Source organism: Anolis carolinensis, chromosome 6 (genome assembly GCF_035594765.1).
Source record: "Anolis carolinensis isolate JA03-04 chromosome 6, rAnoCar3.1.pri, whole genome shotgun sequence".
In the NCBI taxonomy this organism is placed as follows: domain Eukaryota; kingdom Metazoa; phylum Chordata; class Lepidosauria; order Squamata; family Dactyloidae; genus Anolis; species Anolis carolinensis.
The window spans coordinates 26,004,652-26,017,297 of record NC_085846.1 but is presented as its reverse complement, the minus strand read 5'-3'; the positions used below and the strand labels follow the sequence as shown (position 1 = coordinate 26,017,297).

The following is a 12,646-nucleotide window of genomic DNA, read 5'->3' as shown; positions in this document are numbered from 1 at the left end:
TATCTGTCCACAAATGGGATAGCATAATTTGTGATAAATCTATATCCTGAAAAAAAAAGGAATGATCACTTTTTTCAATTAAAGGTCTATTCACTTGGAAGAAATTATTTTCCATAATTAATTAGGAAATTGATTGTTTATAAGTGAAATTCAGATCAACATTTGTGACAATATTTTTCCTAGCTACATGATACCGATTTATAATAATAAATAGCTGTGCCCGGCCAGGCGCTGCTATGGTGTAGTCTGCTGGTTTTGAAAAAAAAAGTAATGAGGAAGTGGTGGTATATGCTTGTATATATGTACAGTATGCATAGGGTTGTGTGTGAACTGCAACTCACATCATGCCTGGTTCATGCCTACAAAATCCATCAGTACTTAAATTCTGTTATGTTGGGCAAGTTTGGTCTAGATGCAGCACTGCTGAGGTTCAGTGTGGTTGTAGGGTAAACTTGCACTCCCACTATGGTGAGTCTGTTATTTCAAACTCCTCCAGTAGCGTATTTCCCTGTTTTCAGAGTGATGTTCTTTATTTACTGTCCCAGTTTTAGAGGTTTTTTTTAAATGTTGGGAGCCAGGTTTTGTTCATTTTCAATTGACTTCCCTAGGTAGGAAGGAGCCAGGTAAGTGTGGTTTATATACCTGTGGAGTAATGTCCAGCATAGGATAAGGACTCTTGTTTGTTGGAGGCAAGATTGAATGCTGCAATTAGGCACCTTGATTAGCAGCTTCATAGCCTATCTGTTCCTCCCTGGGGGAATCCTTTGTTGGGAGGTGTTAGCTGGTCCTGATTGTTTCCTGTCTGGAATTCCCATTTTCAGATTGTTGTTCTTTATTTACTGTCCTGGTTTTAGAGATTATATTGTTCTGTTTTATCATACCACAGTAATTATCATATATTATATTTATAATCTTATATTACCTGCTTAGAACTGGATTATATGAGGCCCCTTCTATGCAGCTGTATAAAATCCACACTGAACTGGATTATATGGCAGTGTGGACTCAAGATAATCCAGTTCAAAGGAGATACTGTGGATTATCTGCCTTGGCATTCTGGGTTATACAGCTGGGTTATACAGGGCTTTTAGTCTACACTGCCATATAATCCAGTTCAAATCAGATAATCTGTATTTTATAGGTAGTGTGGAAGAGGCTTAAGTGAATCCTGCCAATCCCCAGGGTGCCATTGTGGCTGAGGGGGTTGATATACCATGAAGGGGGCGGAGCCTACGATTCTGACTGGCAGCCAGGGGGAGAACTACTCTTCCTCATCCCCCCTGCATGCTTTCTAATTGGAGGTCTATGTGTTCCTGTGTGTGCGAGGAGGGAGAGAAGCCCCTCCAAGAAGAAAAGCCCTGGCAGCTGGCTCTCTCTGTCTACCTGCTCTTCCCCATGTGCTGGGCTCCCTGTCAACTGTAAACACAATCACCCCCCTCAGGGCAAGTGAGGAGAATAAAGGGAAAAGAGGGGAGCGTACCATTCGGGCCAAAAAGGGAGGGGAGAAAAGTGAAAAATAGATATAGGCCAATCTGGTTTTTTTTTTTTTTTTTTAGTGAAGGACATACCTTGGATGTGTTGGTGTACTGTGACCAAATTTGGGGGCATTTGGTCCAGTGGTTTTGTTGTTAAGTCGGTCCTACAAGTGGACAGAACATTTTTATAGATACAGTAGAGTCTCACTTATCCAACATAAACGGGCAGGTAGAATGTTGGATAAGCGAATATGTTGGACAATAAGGAGGGATTAAGGAAAAGCCTATTAAACATCAAATTAGGTTATGATTTTACAAATTAAGCACCAAAACATCATGTTATACAACAAATTTGACAGAAAAAGTAGTTCAATACGCAGTAATGCTACATAGTAATTACTGTATTTACGAATTTAACACCAAAATATCATGAGGTATTGAAAACATTGACTACAAAAATGCGTTGGATAATCCAGAGTGTTGGATAAGTGAAACTCTACTGTACAGGTAACTTTATTTTTGTACCCTTCCTCCATCTCCCTGAAGGGACTTGGGGTGGCTTACACATGGCACAAAGTGCCTAAAACAATGCATAAAATAAACACACAGTACAATACAAAATAAAAACACTAGTATATAAAACTACAATTTGAACACAGAACAGCACCCAATAACCTATAGCGTCAACTGTCGTAAAAACATGGCCAACTGTAAACAAGAAGAAAGGGATAATGCAAGTTGTAGCTAAGGAACAAGGGAATGAGATGAAAGTGCTGTGCTGTATTATAATTGCAGACCATTGGGCTCAAAGGCTTGTCTAAACATCCAAGTCTTTCAATTCCCTCTGGAAAGAGGACAGGGTGCCTGCCTAATCTCCCTGGGGAGGGTGTTCAAAAGCCAGGGGACCACCAATGAGAAGGACCTCTACCTCATCCTCAACTGTGATGGTGGTGGGACTGTGAAAAGGGCCTCCCCGGCAGATCTTAGCGCTCGCACAGGTACATGGGGGGATGCGGTTGCAAAGATAGGCAGGGCCTGAACTGTTACAATTTAAGCCATACAATTTAAGCCGTATTATATTACTAGTGGAGGCACCTTTCCCCCATAATAACTCTTTCAGGAGTGAATTTATCTTCCAAGGGGTAAATTTCTCTCACTTCCTGTTGTCTCACCTCTGTTCTTAACTATGACTTGTTTGTAAGTCAAATATTTGTAACTTGGGAGACTGCCTATACACACTACCAAAGAGTCTTGGATTTGCTTTCAACTAAGGCAGAAATAAACACATAATAAAGCACTAATCACTCAATAGCATAAAATAAGGGCTTTGTGAATAATGGAATCTCCCAGACCTATAGAAATATGAAGACAGGGGGGGGGGGGGGGGCGCGAGAAATACTCAATTAATTGTATTTACTCACTCAAACCTTTCTGTAAGACTATGTACATGATCATTGCAATATCTGGCCTTTTTCTTTTCTCAGTTCTTTTCATGGGAACAAGTGCTATATGTCAGTTTGACATTATGGAGGACTGTTTTACTAATGTTGATAAGTTTCTTCTGTTTGTATTTTTTGGTCTGCTCTTAATAACTATTTGCTTAATTTGACAAAATTAAATAGACTGCTTTATTTCAGTTATTTCTTGCTGCTCGGGATCTCGGCTGTTCCATTTGCAAAAATATTAAAGAAATTCAACTTGAAACTACTAATTAGAATAAACTGTAAATATATCATAAGATAAATAAAGATAATAACTTTATGTCAAATCAAATTATGCATAATACATCTAATATCCCTGAAGTAATGAAATAGAATTAAATCTGTAAAATGTGCTAATAACACATTTTTCCAAAATCTGTTCCTCTGAAAAAATGACAAAAATATTATCTCCTGTGGCTTTGAAATTTCTGGAAATGTTGATACATCTCTAATTACTTGTCATTACTTGGAACTAGCAAGAAGCCAAAAGTAATCAATATTATATGATTTTATTAGATAAATCTTTATCCAAGCATTTTTTATGATCAGAAAAAGAGCTGCTAATTCAGTCAGATAAATAATCACAATTCAGTTATAGATGTCTGTAGGTATAGATTTGCATATAATGTTCTAGAAAAATCTAAATCAATCTCTTTTTAAAAATAATAATGCTTATCAACACTTGTAACTGTGTTTGTTGAAGGAGGGAATAAAGATGAAGGAAATAGGAATGTGCATCGTTTGACTGCATACAAGTGAGATGCGAGTACTGGGAGAAGAGTTGTTGCAAAAGCAAAAATATATATATTTGGCTAACCTCACTCTACAATTTCTTATGGGCCTCTTATGTTTATTCTCTGAACAGAATTGATAGAAATCTCTCTAACCTACCATTTTTATGTCTGCTGCATTTAAACAACGCACTTACAATGTGTTCAAACTGAAACTTAAGGAGAATGAGGATTAAGAAAAGTCTGGGATATCCACTTCTACTTCATTTGCTTTTTGTACATGCTTTGAATATTTTATCTAAACCTGTATGATAACTAGGTGTCTTAACCAAAGCTGTGAAGTTCTGCTCTAATGCTTCTCCGCATTAGAAATACAGGATGTAATACAATGCAGAGTTGAATTCAATAAAACCTATGTGCATCTGGGTATTTCAACTTCTGCAAACCTATATCCACTCCACATAAGAAGAGTCCATAATATGGCAGCACACATTAATTTCACCTGGGAAATACAAAATCTATATATAAAAGGCTAATGGAATCGCGGCACCGAGCAAAGCAACAAAAGTAAAGGCCCCCCAACCTCCAAATTTGACAACACAACCCATCATCCAGGCCTTAAGGTTGAAACAACACAAAATCACGTAACGCACCTCCACATGGACAGAACCCACAACGCACCATAGGGAGCCATGCCAGGAGGCAAAGAGAAGCCCTCATGGCCTGCACAGAAAAGTAAAGGCAGGCAATGGGAAAAAGCTGTCCCCTGGGTCCTAGCGCCCGCCCATCATCCGAATTATTTACAGTAGAGTCTCACTTATCCAAGCCTCGCTTATCCAAGTTTCTGGATTATCCAGGCCGGCAGGGAAGAGGAAAGGCAGGCAATGGGAAAAAGCTGTCCCCTGGGTCCTAGCGCCCGCCCATCAGCTGAATTATTTACAGTAGAGTCTCACTTATCCAAGCCTCGCTTATCCAAGTTTCTGGATTATCCAAGCCATTTTTGTAGTCAATGTTTTCAATATATCATGATATTTTGGTGCTAAATTCCAAAATACAGTAATTACAACATAACATTACTGCATATTGAACTACTTTTTCTACCAAATGTGTTGTCTAACATGATGTTTTGGTGCTTATCTCCACAATCTCCACCATAAAAATAATAATAGAATCCTACAGTCACACAGATAGAGAGACCCCTAAAGGCCATCCAGTCCAACCCCTTCCTGCCATGGAGAACACAATCCAAACATTCCCAACAGATGGCTATACAGCCTCTTGATAATAGCAATACTAATATCACGAAATCCTTATGTTTGCATACAGCCCTAAGAATCATCCAGTACAACCTCCTTCTACCATGCAAGACCACACAATCCAAACACTCCTGACAGATGGCCATCCAATATCTCCACAATCTCCACCATAAAAATAATAATACAATCCTACAGTCACACAGATAGGAGAGACCCCTAAAGGCCATCCAGTCCAACCCCTTCCTGCCATGGAGCAAATATTCCCAACAGATGGCCATACAGCCTCTTGATAATAGCAATACTAATATCACGAAATCCTTATGTTTACATACAGCCCTAAGAATCATCCAGTACAACCTCCTCCTACCATGCAAGACCACACAATCCAAACACTCCTGACAGATGGCCATCCAATATCTCCACAATCTCCACCATAAAAATAATAATAGAATCCTACAGTCACACAGATAGGAGAGACCCCTAAAGGCCATCCAGTCCAACCCCTTCCTGCCATGGAGAACACAATCCAAACATCCCCAACAGATGGCCATACAGCCTCTTGATAATAACAATACTAATATCACGGAATCCTTATCTTTGCAGACAGCCCTAAGAATCATCCAGTACAACCTCCTTCTACCATGCAAGACAACACAATCCAAACACTCCTGACAGATGGCCATCCACCCACTATATAATAATAATGATGATAATAAAGATAATAATCATGATGATAACAGCAACAACAATAATAATAATCATAGAACTATACCATCCAATAATTTGGAGACACCCCTAACGACCATCCACCCCAACCCTTTCTACTATGCACCAAGACGCAATCTAACCATTCACAACACTTGGACAATGTATGCATACTATACAATACTACACAGCGACAAAGACCCCCTCTATTCCCACCACTTTCACATTACACAAACAACCAAATACATACTAAACATAAAGACAACCATACAACAGACATTCAATACCACCACTAACTCAAATTTCTCACCAACACCACCAGACAACGCCACAGCAATGCGTGGCCGGGCACAGCTAGTCTAGCATAAAATGGATACAGATAATCAAGTTTTCCCAAATAAAGACTGAAATGGCAGGCCACTCAATTTGAATCATCATTCAGTTCTTGAAATCTTTTGCCAGGCTTGAAATAACACCCTTTGAAGGAAGCAAGAAGTATTCTCTATATCCTCTTTTTAACCACTAGTGTTTTATGTAACCCATGAAACAGAAACTTTATGATGCCCAAAACAAAAATGCAACAGATAAAGGGAAACATTATCTCAAAGAATAATCACTACAGGCTCAATGTAGGCACTGTCAAAATACTTCAAACAATGAAAGCTCCTTATAATCCTATCCCAAATGATCCCTGGTGCACAATTGTAGTGTGTTTCACTTTTGGTTGTTGTGTGCACACCTAATAATATGAAATAGCATATGCTAGTAAAGTGGGGAAATAACATACAATAATATTTAATCTCAACCCTAATCTTACCCAGAGTTGCAGTATATCTTCTCTCCAAAGTATTTCCTATGTATGCTTCTATACCATACATCTCTGATAAAAAGTGTTCCCAGTAACAAATATGATATTCAAAGCAGCAGTGTACCTTAACCCCTTTTAATGTTCTCATTGCTTTGATCATAGGTTATCAGGCAAGTACATCCCTTCATTCTCTTTTTAATATAAACTGAAATAACAAATACAGTCCTTCTTTTATTCCAAACTCTTCTCTGACAAAATATGCATTTTAAAAAAAGGCCACAAAAGCAACAGTCGAATAACCAGGTGCTTGGACCATTTGCTACTGATTCTGAAGTTGGGAGATACTATCTTTGCTTTTCTAGCACATTTAATTTAAAATCAAATTATAAACAAAACAGGAAACAGCATGGTATAGTGGTCTGAGACCAGGTATGAATTTCAGTTCTGCCATGAAATCCATTGGGTGATTTTGGGCAAGTCACACTATCGGTCTCTGAGAAAAGCAATGGAAAACTTCTGAACAAATCTTGCCAAGAAAACACTATGATAAGCCATAGAGTCACCCTAGATTAGAACGACTTGAAGGTACACAACAAACCAATGAAATACTGTCCCACAGCTCCAATTGCTCTGAGATTTTTCACCTTTTCCCATTTCTCTGGAGCACAATAGAAGCACCATATTACCAGCATCTATAAGTTGACTGGTCCATATAGAAGTATTATAGTTCATATTAACAACTTTCCTTAGTAAAACCAACATTACCCACAAATCCACTGACCTGAATGTATTCTTTGCCCACTAATTTGTCCATCATAACTTTGCCCACTACCTCTACACACAGTGAAGCAACTTCATTTTCTGGTAATAATGCATTTTGACTATTGCAAACTTCAGTTTTAGCCTCCCCATCTTTTTGAAAATTACCCCGTTTGTTCAGATGTTTTCAGACAAATTATCGAAAATGCAACTGCATTTCTATCTTACCAGGCATAAACATTAATTTGAGGGAGGTGGAAGGCAGCATGGCTATACCCTGATGAGCACACGTGTTGTACATCTTTACCTATAGATCCCTTCACCAGTTGTTATTGTTCTGTATATTCTTGCTAACTACCACCAACCACAAGCTACAGTCCCTTAATACACATACCCCATAACTTACATAGATACAAGAAACAACATGCATTTTTCCGGGGAAAAGAGAAGCTTTAAAAATGACACTTATTTTTTTAATTGTCCTAAAATAATTGCAAACAGATATGCTATCCAAAGGGATGTAGCAAGGAAGTAATCATTTTGTATCAAGTTTGCAGCCTCAAACTATAATACAGTAGAGTCTCACTTATCCAATGTTCTGGATTATCCAACACATTTTTGTAGTCAATGTTTTCAATGCATCGTGATATTTTGGTGCTAAATTAGTAAATACAGTAATTACTACATAGAATTAATGTGTAATAAACTACTTTTTCTGTCAAATTTGTTGTATAACATGATGTTTTGGTGCTTAATTTGTAAAATCATAACCTATTGTGATGTTTAATGGGCTTTTTCTTAATCTCTCATTATCCAATATATTCGCTTATCCAACGTTCTGCCGACCCATTTATCTTGGATAAGTGAGACTCTACTGTACATTGAAAGTAAGCTTATTCATAAACTTAGATAAATACAAGCCATTTGCAGAAGAGGGGACAGGTGATCATTTTAGATACCTATGTTTGTTTTTTACAGTACCTATTGGCATGTTTTAATTAGTGGTTTCTCCTGCAATTCAATGCACATCTGCCCATAATTTCTACTGAACTCACTTCTGAGTAGAATTATATGTACTAAAATAAATCTTGTATTTAAATATTAGAAGAGAAAGTATTTCAATAGTTTGTAGTATTTCTCAGGCATGATGACCCAAAACTTTTCTACTTGATGGGATCCTTAAATGGGATGTGTGTATGTGCATGTTCATTTAAGTGCACAAGAGAATATAAGTTAAGTATGCCTTATTTGGAATTCTGAAATGTACCAAAATCAAAATTGTCCACATGGGGGACTGGGACAGTGTTATCTCTGCTTTTTTGTAGTTCAAAGTACACACTTTGTTTCATGCACGAAATTATTTAAAATATTTTTTAAAATTATCTTTATGCTATGAGTATATGAAACATAAATGAATGCTGTATTTAGAATTGGATCCAATCTCAAGATATTGCATTATGTACATATATGCAGGCACTCCAAAATTATATATATATATATATATATATATATATATATATATATATATATTTCAAAAAACCCAAACACTTTTGATGCCAAGCATGCCGGATAACTGATATTTAACCTACTTAACCATGCTCCCCACACCAAACTTCTTAGATACCTCAACAGCAATGGTGCATCAGACTGTACAACATACTCTCTCCAACTCTTCTTAACTCTATTGGGGAGGGGGAATGAAGCAGGTGCCAAACCCAACACTCTTCTCTATGGTAGGGAGGGGGACCTGTGGCTTTCCAGATGCGACTACAAATCTAGCCAAAGGTGCGAGATGATTGGAGTGACAGCTCAAAACATCTGGAAACCCACAACTTGTTCATTCTTGGTTGTCTAGAAGCACTCCCCTGCCCCCAACTCTATTGAAGTCCCTCATGCAAGCATACTTTTGATTTCAAGCTTTTGAATAAATGAACCTGTAACTGTCCTCAGGAATATTCAGGAGAATTAAGGCAGTTTGACGTCACTTTAACAGCTACGGAGTTATTGGAACTGTAGTCTTACATCTTTAGGCTTCTCTGCTAACGAGCGCTGGTGTCTCATCAAACTGTAACTCCCAGAATTCCATAGCATTGAGCTGTGGTAGTTAAAATGGCCTCAAATGTTAATTCCCACGATTCCACAGTATTAAGCTGTGCTTGTTAAAAGTGGTCTTGTATGCTTTCACTGTATTATACCCTGTCTCGAGCCATGAGGAGAGACAAGAAACAAATAAAAGTTATTATATTCTTATTCTACACTGTAGATCAGGTGTGGGCAAACTTCGGCCCTCCAGGTGATTTGCACTTCAACTCCCACAGCTGTTAAGAATTGTGGGAGTTGAAGTTCAAAACAGCCAGAGAGCAGAAGTTCGCCCACACCTGCTCTAGTGTGATGAGGTCCTTAGAGTGCTGCTAATGTCTCCCCAAATAAACACATATGGAAAACACAGTGGCACTCTGCTGATGCCCAGCTGAACTCCGGCTTACTGAGCTCCAAGGCTGTGTAGCCCCAGTGAAGGGGGCAAGGCTATGAGAGTACTGAGTTGGAAGAGACCCCAAGGACCATTCAGTCCACAGGCATGGACAACCTTTGGCCCTTCTTCCAGGTGTTTTGCACTTCAAAATGGTTTGGGTCCTGACTATCTTCATGACTGCATCCCCCTCTATGTACCTGCACAACTCCTCTAGGTCCCGCCACCGTCTCAAGCACAGTTGGTGAGGGGAGAGAGAGAGAGAGATAGAGGACCTTCTTGGTGGTGGCCCCCTGGCTTTGGAATGCCCTCCCCAGGGAGATTATGTAGGTCCCCACACTGTCCTCCTTCCATAGAGGTCAGAAGACTTGGATATTTAAACAAGCCTTTGTATGATTTTGTGTTGTTAATTGAATGCTTTACCTATGTTGGAAACTGCTCTGTGTCTTCTCAGGAAGATAGAGCTTATACAAATAAAAGTTTTTTGTAGTATATTGTATACACGTTTGAGAATGTTTAGCCACAATGGTCTGCAATCAATAATACAGCACTGCACTTTCATTCCATGTCCTTATTCCTTAGCTACAATTTGTACTATCCCATTCCCTTGTCTTGTCTACAGTCTGGCCATGTCCTATTATAGTTGTCACCATACGTTTTGGATGTTGTTCCGAGTTTTAAATTATTGTTTTATATGCTAAATATTTTACTTTGTTATATTGTACTGCGTGTTGTTTTCTTAATATGTTTATTTTATGATGCTTATATTTATTACGGATGTATTCCGATTACTGTTTATGTGATTTTAATATGTTTTAGGCCGCTTTGGGTCCCGTGAAGGAGAAAAGCGGGATATAAAGATTTATTATTATTATTAATAATAATAATTTTATGCTGTTTTAGGCACTTTGTGCCATATGTAAGCCGCCTGAGTCCCTTCGGGGAGATGGAGGCGGGGTACAAGAATAACATTATTATTGTTGTTGTTATTATTAAACTCCCACAATTTCTAACTGCCGGAATTGTGGGAGTTGAAGTCCACCTGGAGGGAGGGCCGAAGTTTGCCTATGCCTGGCTCTAACCCTATTATGCCACTGTATGGAAACACAACCAAAGCACTCCCGACAGATGGCCACCCTGCCTCTGTTAAACACTTCCAGAGAAAGAAGCTCCACCACAATCTAAGAGAAGGCAGCATATTCCACGGCTGAACAGGTTTCACCATCTGGGAGTTCTTCCTGATGGCTCAGCCGAGCTCTTTCCCGGTGCAGGGACTCACCCAGGCCGGGCCTCTCCTGTGCCGCCGCCTCCTCCGCCTGTCCATCGGCGCTCCTCCGCCGCCAACACCGCCTCCTCCTCCTTCGCTTCGTCCTCCTCCTTGGCGGTCCATGCCGAGACCCGGGTGGGGAGGGGGGAAGGCGGAGGGCAGCCAGGGCCCCCCTCCCTCCCGGCCCTCCCCTTGGAGCCCCCTCTACTCCTCCTCCTCCTCCTCCCTCAGGACCAGGCCTGGGCCCTCAGCTGCTGCCTCCTCCTTCTCCGCGCTTCTCTTTGCCCTCCCCTCAGGCCGCAGCGCTACGTGGCCGTCGCCGCAGCCAACCCAAAGTCTGTCAGACAGTTAACCTCGCGATTATACCGCGCCTCAAGCCTCCCCCTCCCCTCCCGCTTCTCTTTCCCTTCAGCGTCGCTCGCTGGCTCGTCGTCAGGAACGCGGCGAATGCGCATGCGCCAAGGTCCTCGCGCGAGAGAGCGCGCGGCTTCTCCTTGGCTTTCTTTTTGTTTTTTAAGGAACTCGCATTCTCCCCTCTCTGTTTCCACTCCCTTTTTGCCCCGCCCAGTTCCTTTGCGCGCGCATCGGCGCGAGACCACCACGGCCCCACGTGAGCGCAGCCAACCGCCTCGGCGCGAGACAACCCCATCCCCGCCCCGTCCTTTTCCATAGGGAAAAAAATCGCGCTCGCGTGAGAATAGCCGGAAAAGGTTGGTGGCTTGCCTTTTCCCCTTTGCGCATGCGCGGTAGGCATTAATGCCGCGCGCTTCTCTTCGGGTTGGCAAAGGGAAGTGGAGGCTAGAGAAGGAAAGCGAGACACAAAGTGGAAACAGAACAAAGAGTGTTGTTACATTTTACAATTGATGCAGGTCGACACTGCTTTTGGCTCAATGCTAGAGCCTTCTCGGAGGTAGCTCACTGGAGCAACCGCAGGAAAAGTTGAGGCGTGGCCTCCATTCCAGTCTATTTTACAGAGTCAAGAACAGCAGGAGGTTACCCAGAGAAGCCATTGAAACCCACAAATATGTGGACAATTTCAACAGAAAGGAGAAAACCATGAAAATGAACAAAATCTGGCAACTCTAAAATCAGGACAGTAAATAAAGAACAACACTCTGAAAACGGGCATTCCCGACAGGAAACAATCAGGGCCAGCTAACACCTCCCAACAAAGGATCCTCTCAGGGAGGAAGCAGCCAGACTTTGAATCTACAGTGCCATTAAATGCTCATCAAGGTGATCAACTGCAGCATTCACACTTGCCTCAAATAGACCAATAGTTCTTTCTCCCAACCTTGACTTTCCACAGATATATAAACCCCACTTGCCTTGTTTCCAACAGACCTCACAACTTCTGAGGATGCCTGCCATAGATGTGGGCAAAACGTCAGGAGAGAATTCTTCTGGAACATGGCCATACAGCCTGGAAAATTCACAACAACCCAGCTACCTAGTTGTTTCAAGAAAATACTCCACTGTTGAACCTTGGAAACACAACCATGGCAAATGTGTTATCTTTTCCAGTCACCAGTATCTTTCTCTATTACAGGCAGTTCCCAAGTTATGAACATATATATATATATATATATATATGCATACACACATGCACACGCACAGACATACACAGAGACATACATACTTTTGGATAGTAACACCCCTGTGGTGTGTTTTTTTTTTCTGTCTATGCCCCTGTT

The 12,646-nt window shown here is 40.6% G+C and overlaps 1 protein-coding gene across 1 annotated transcript in view; it reads right to left on the bottom strand.

Moving 5' to 3' along the window:
• Positions 1-11,472, bottom strand: part of znf652 (zinc finger protein 652) — a 42,413-nt gene extending 30,941 nt beyond the window's left edge. Inside the window, exon 1 of the mRNA XM_003222632.4 lies at positions 10,965-11,472. The gene's annotated coding sequence lies outside the window, so the exon portion shown is untranslated. The remainder of the gene's footprint in view (positions 1-10,964) is intronic.
• Between the last annotated feature and the right edge of the window lie 1,174 nt (positions 11,473-12,646).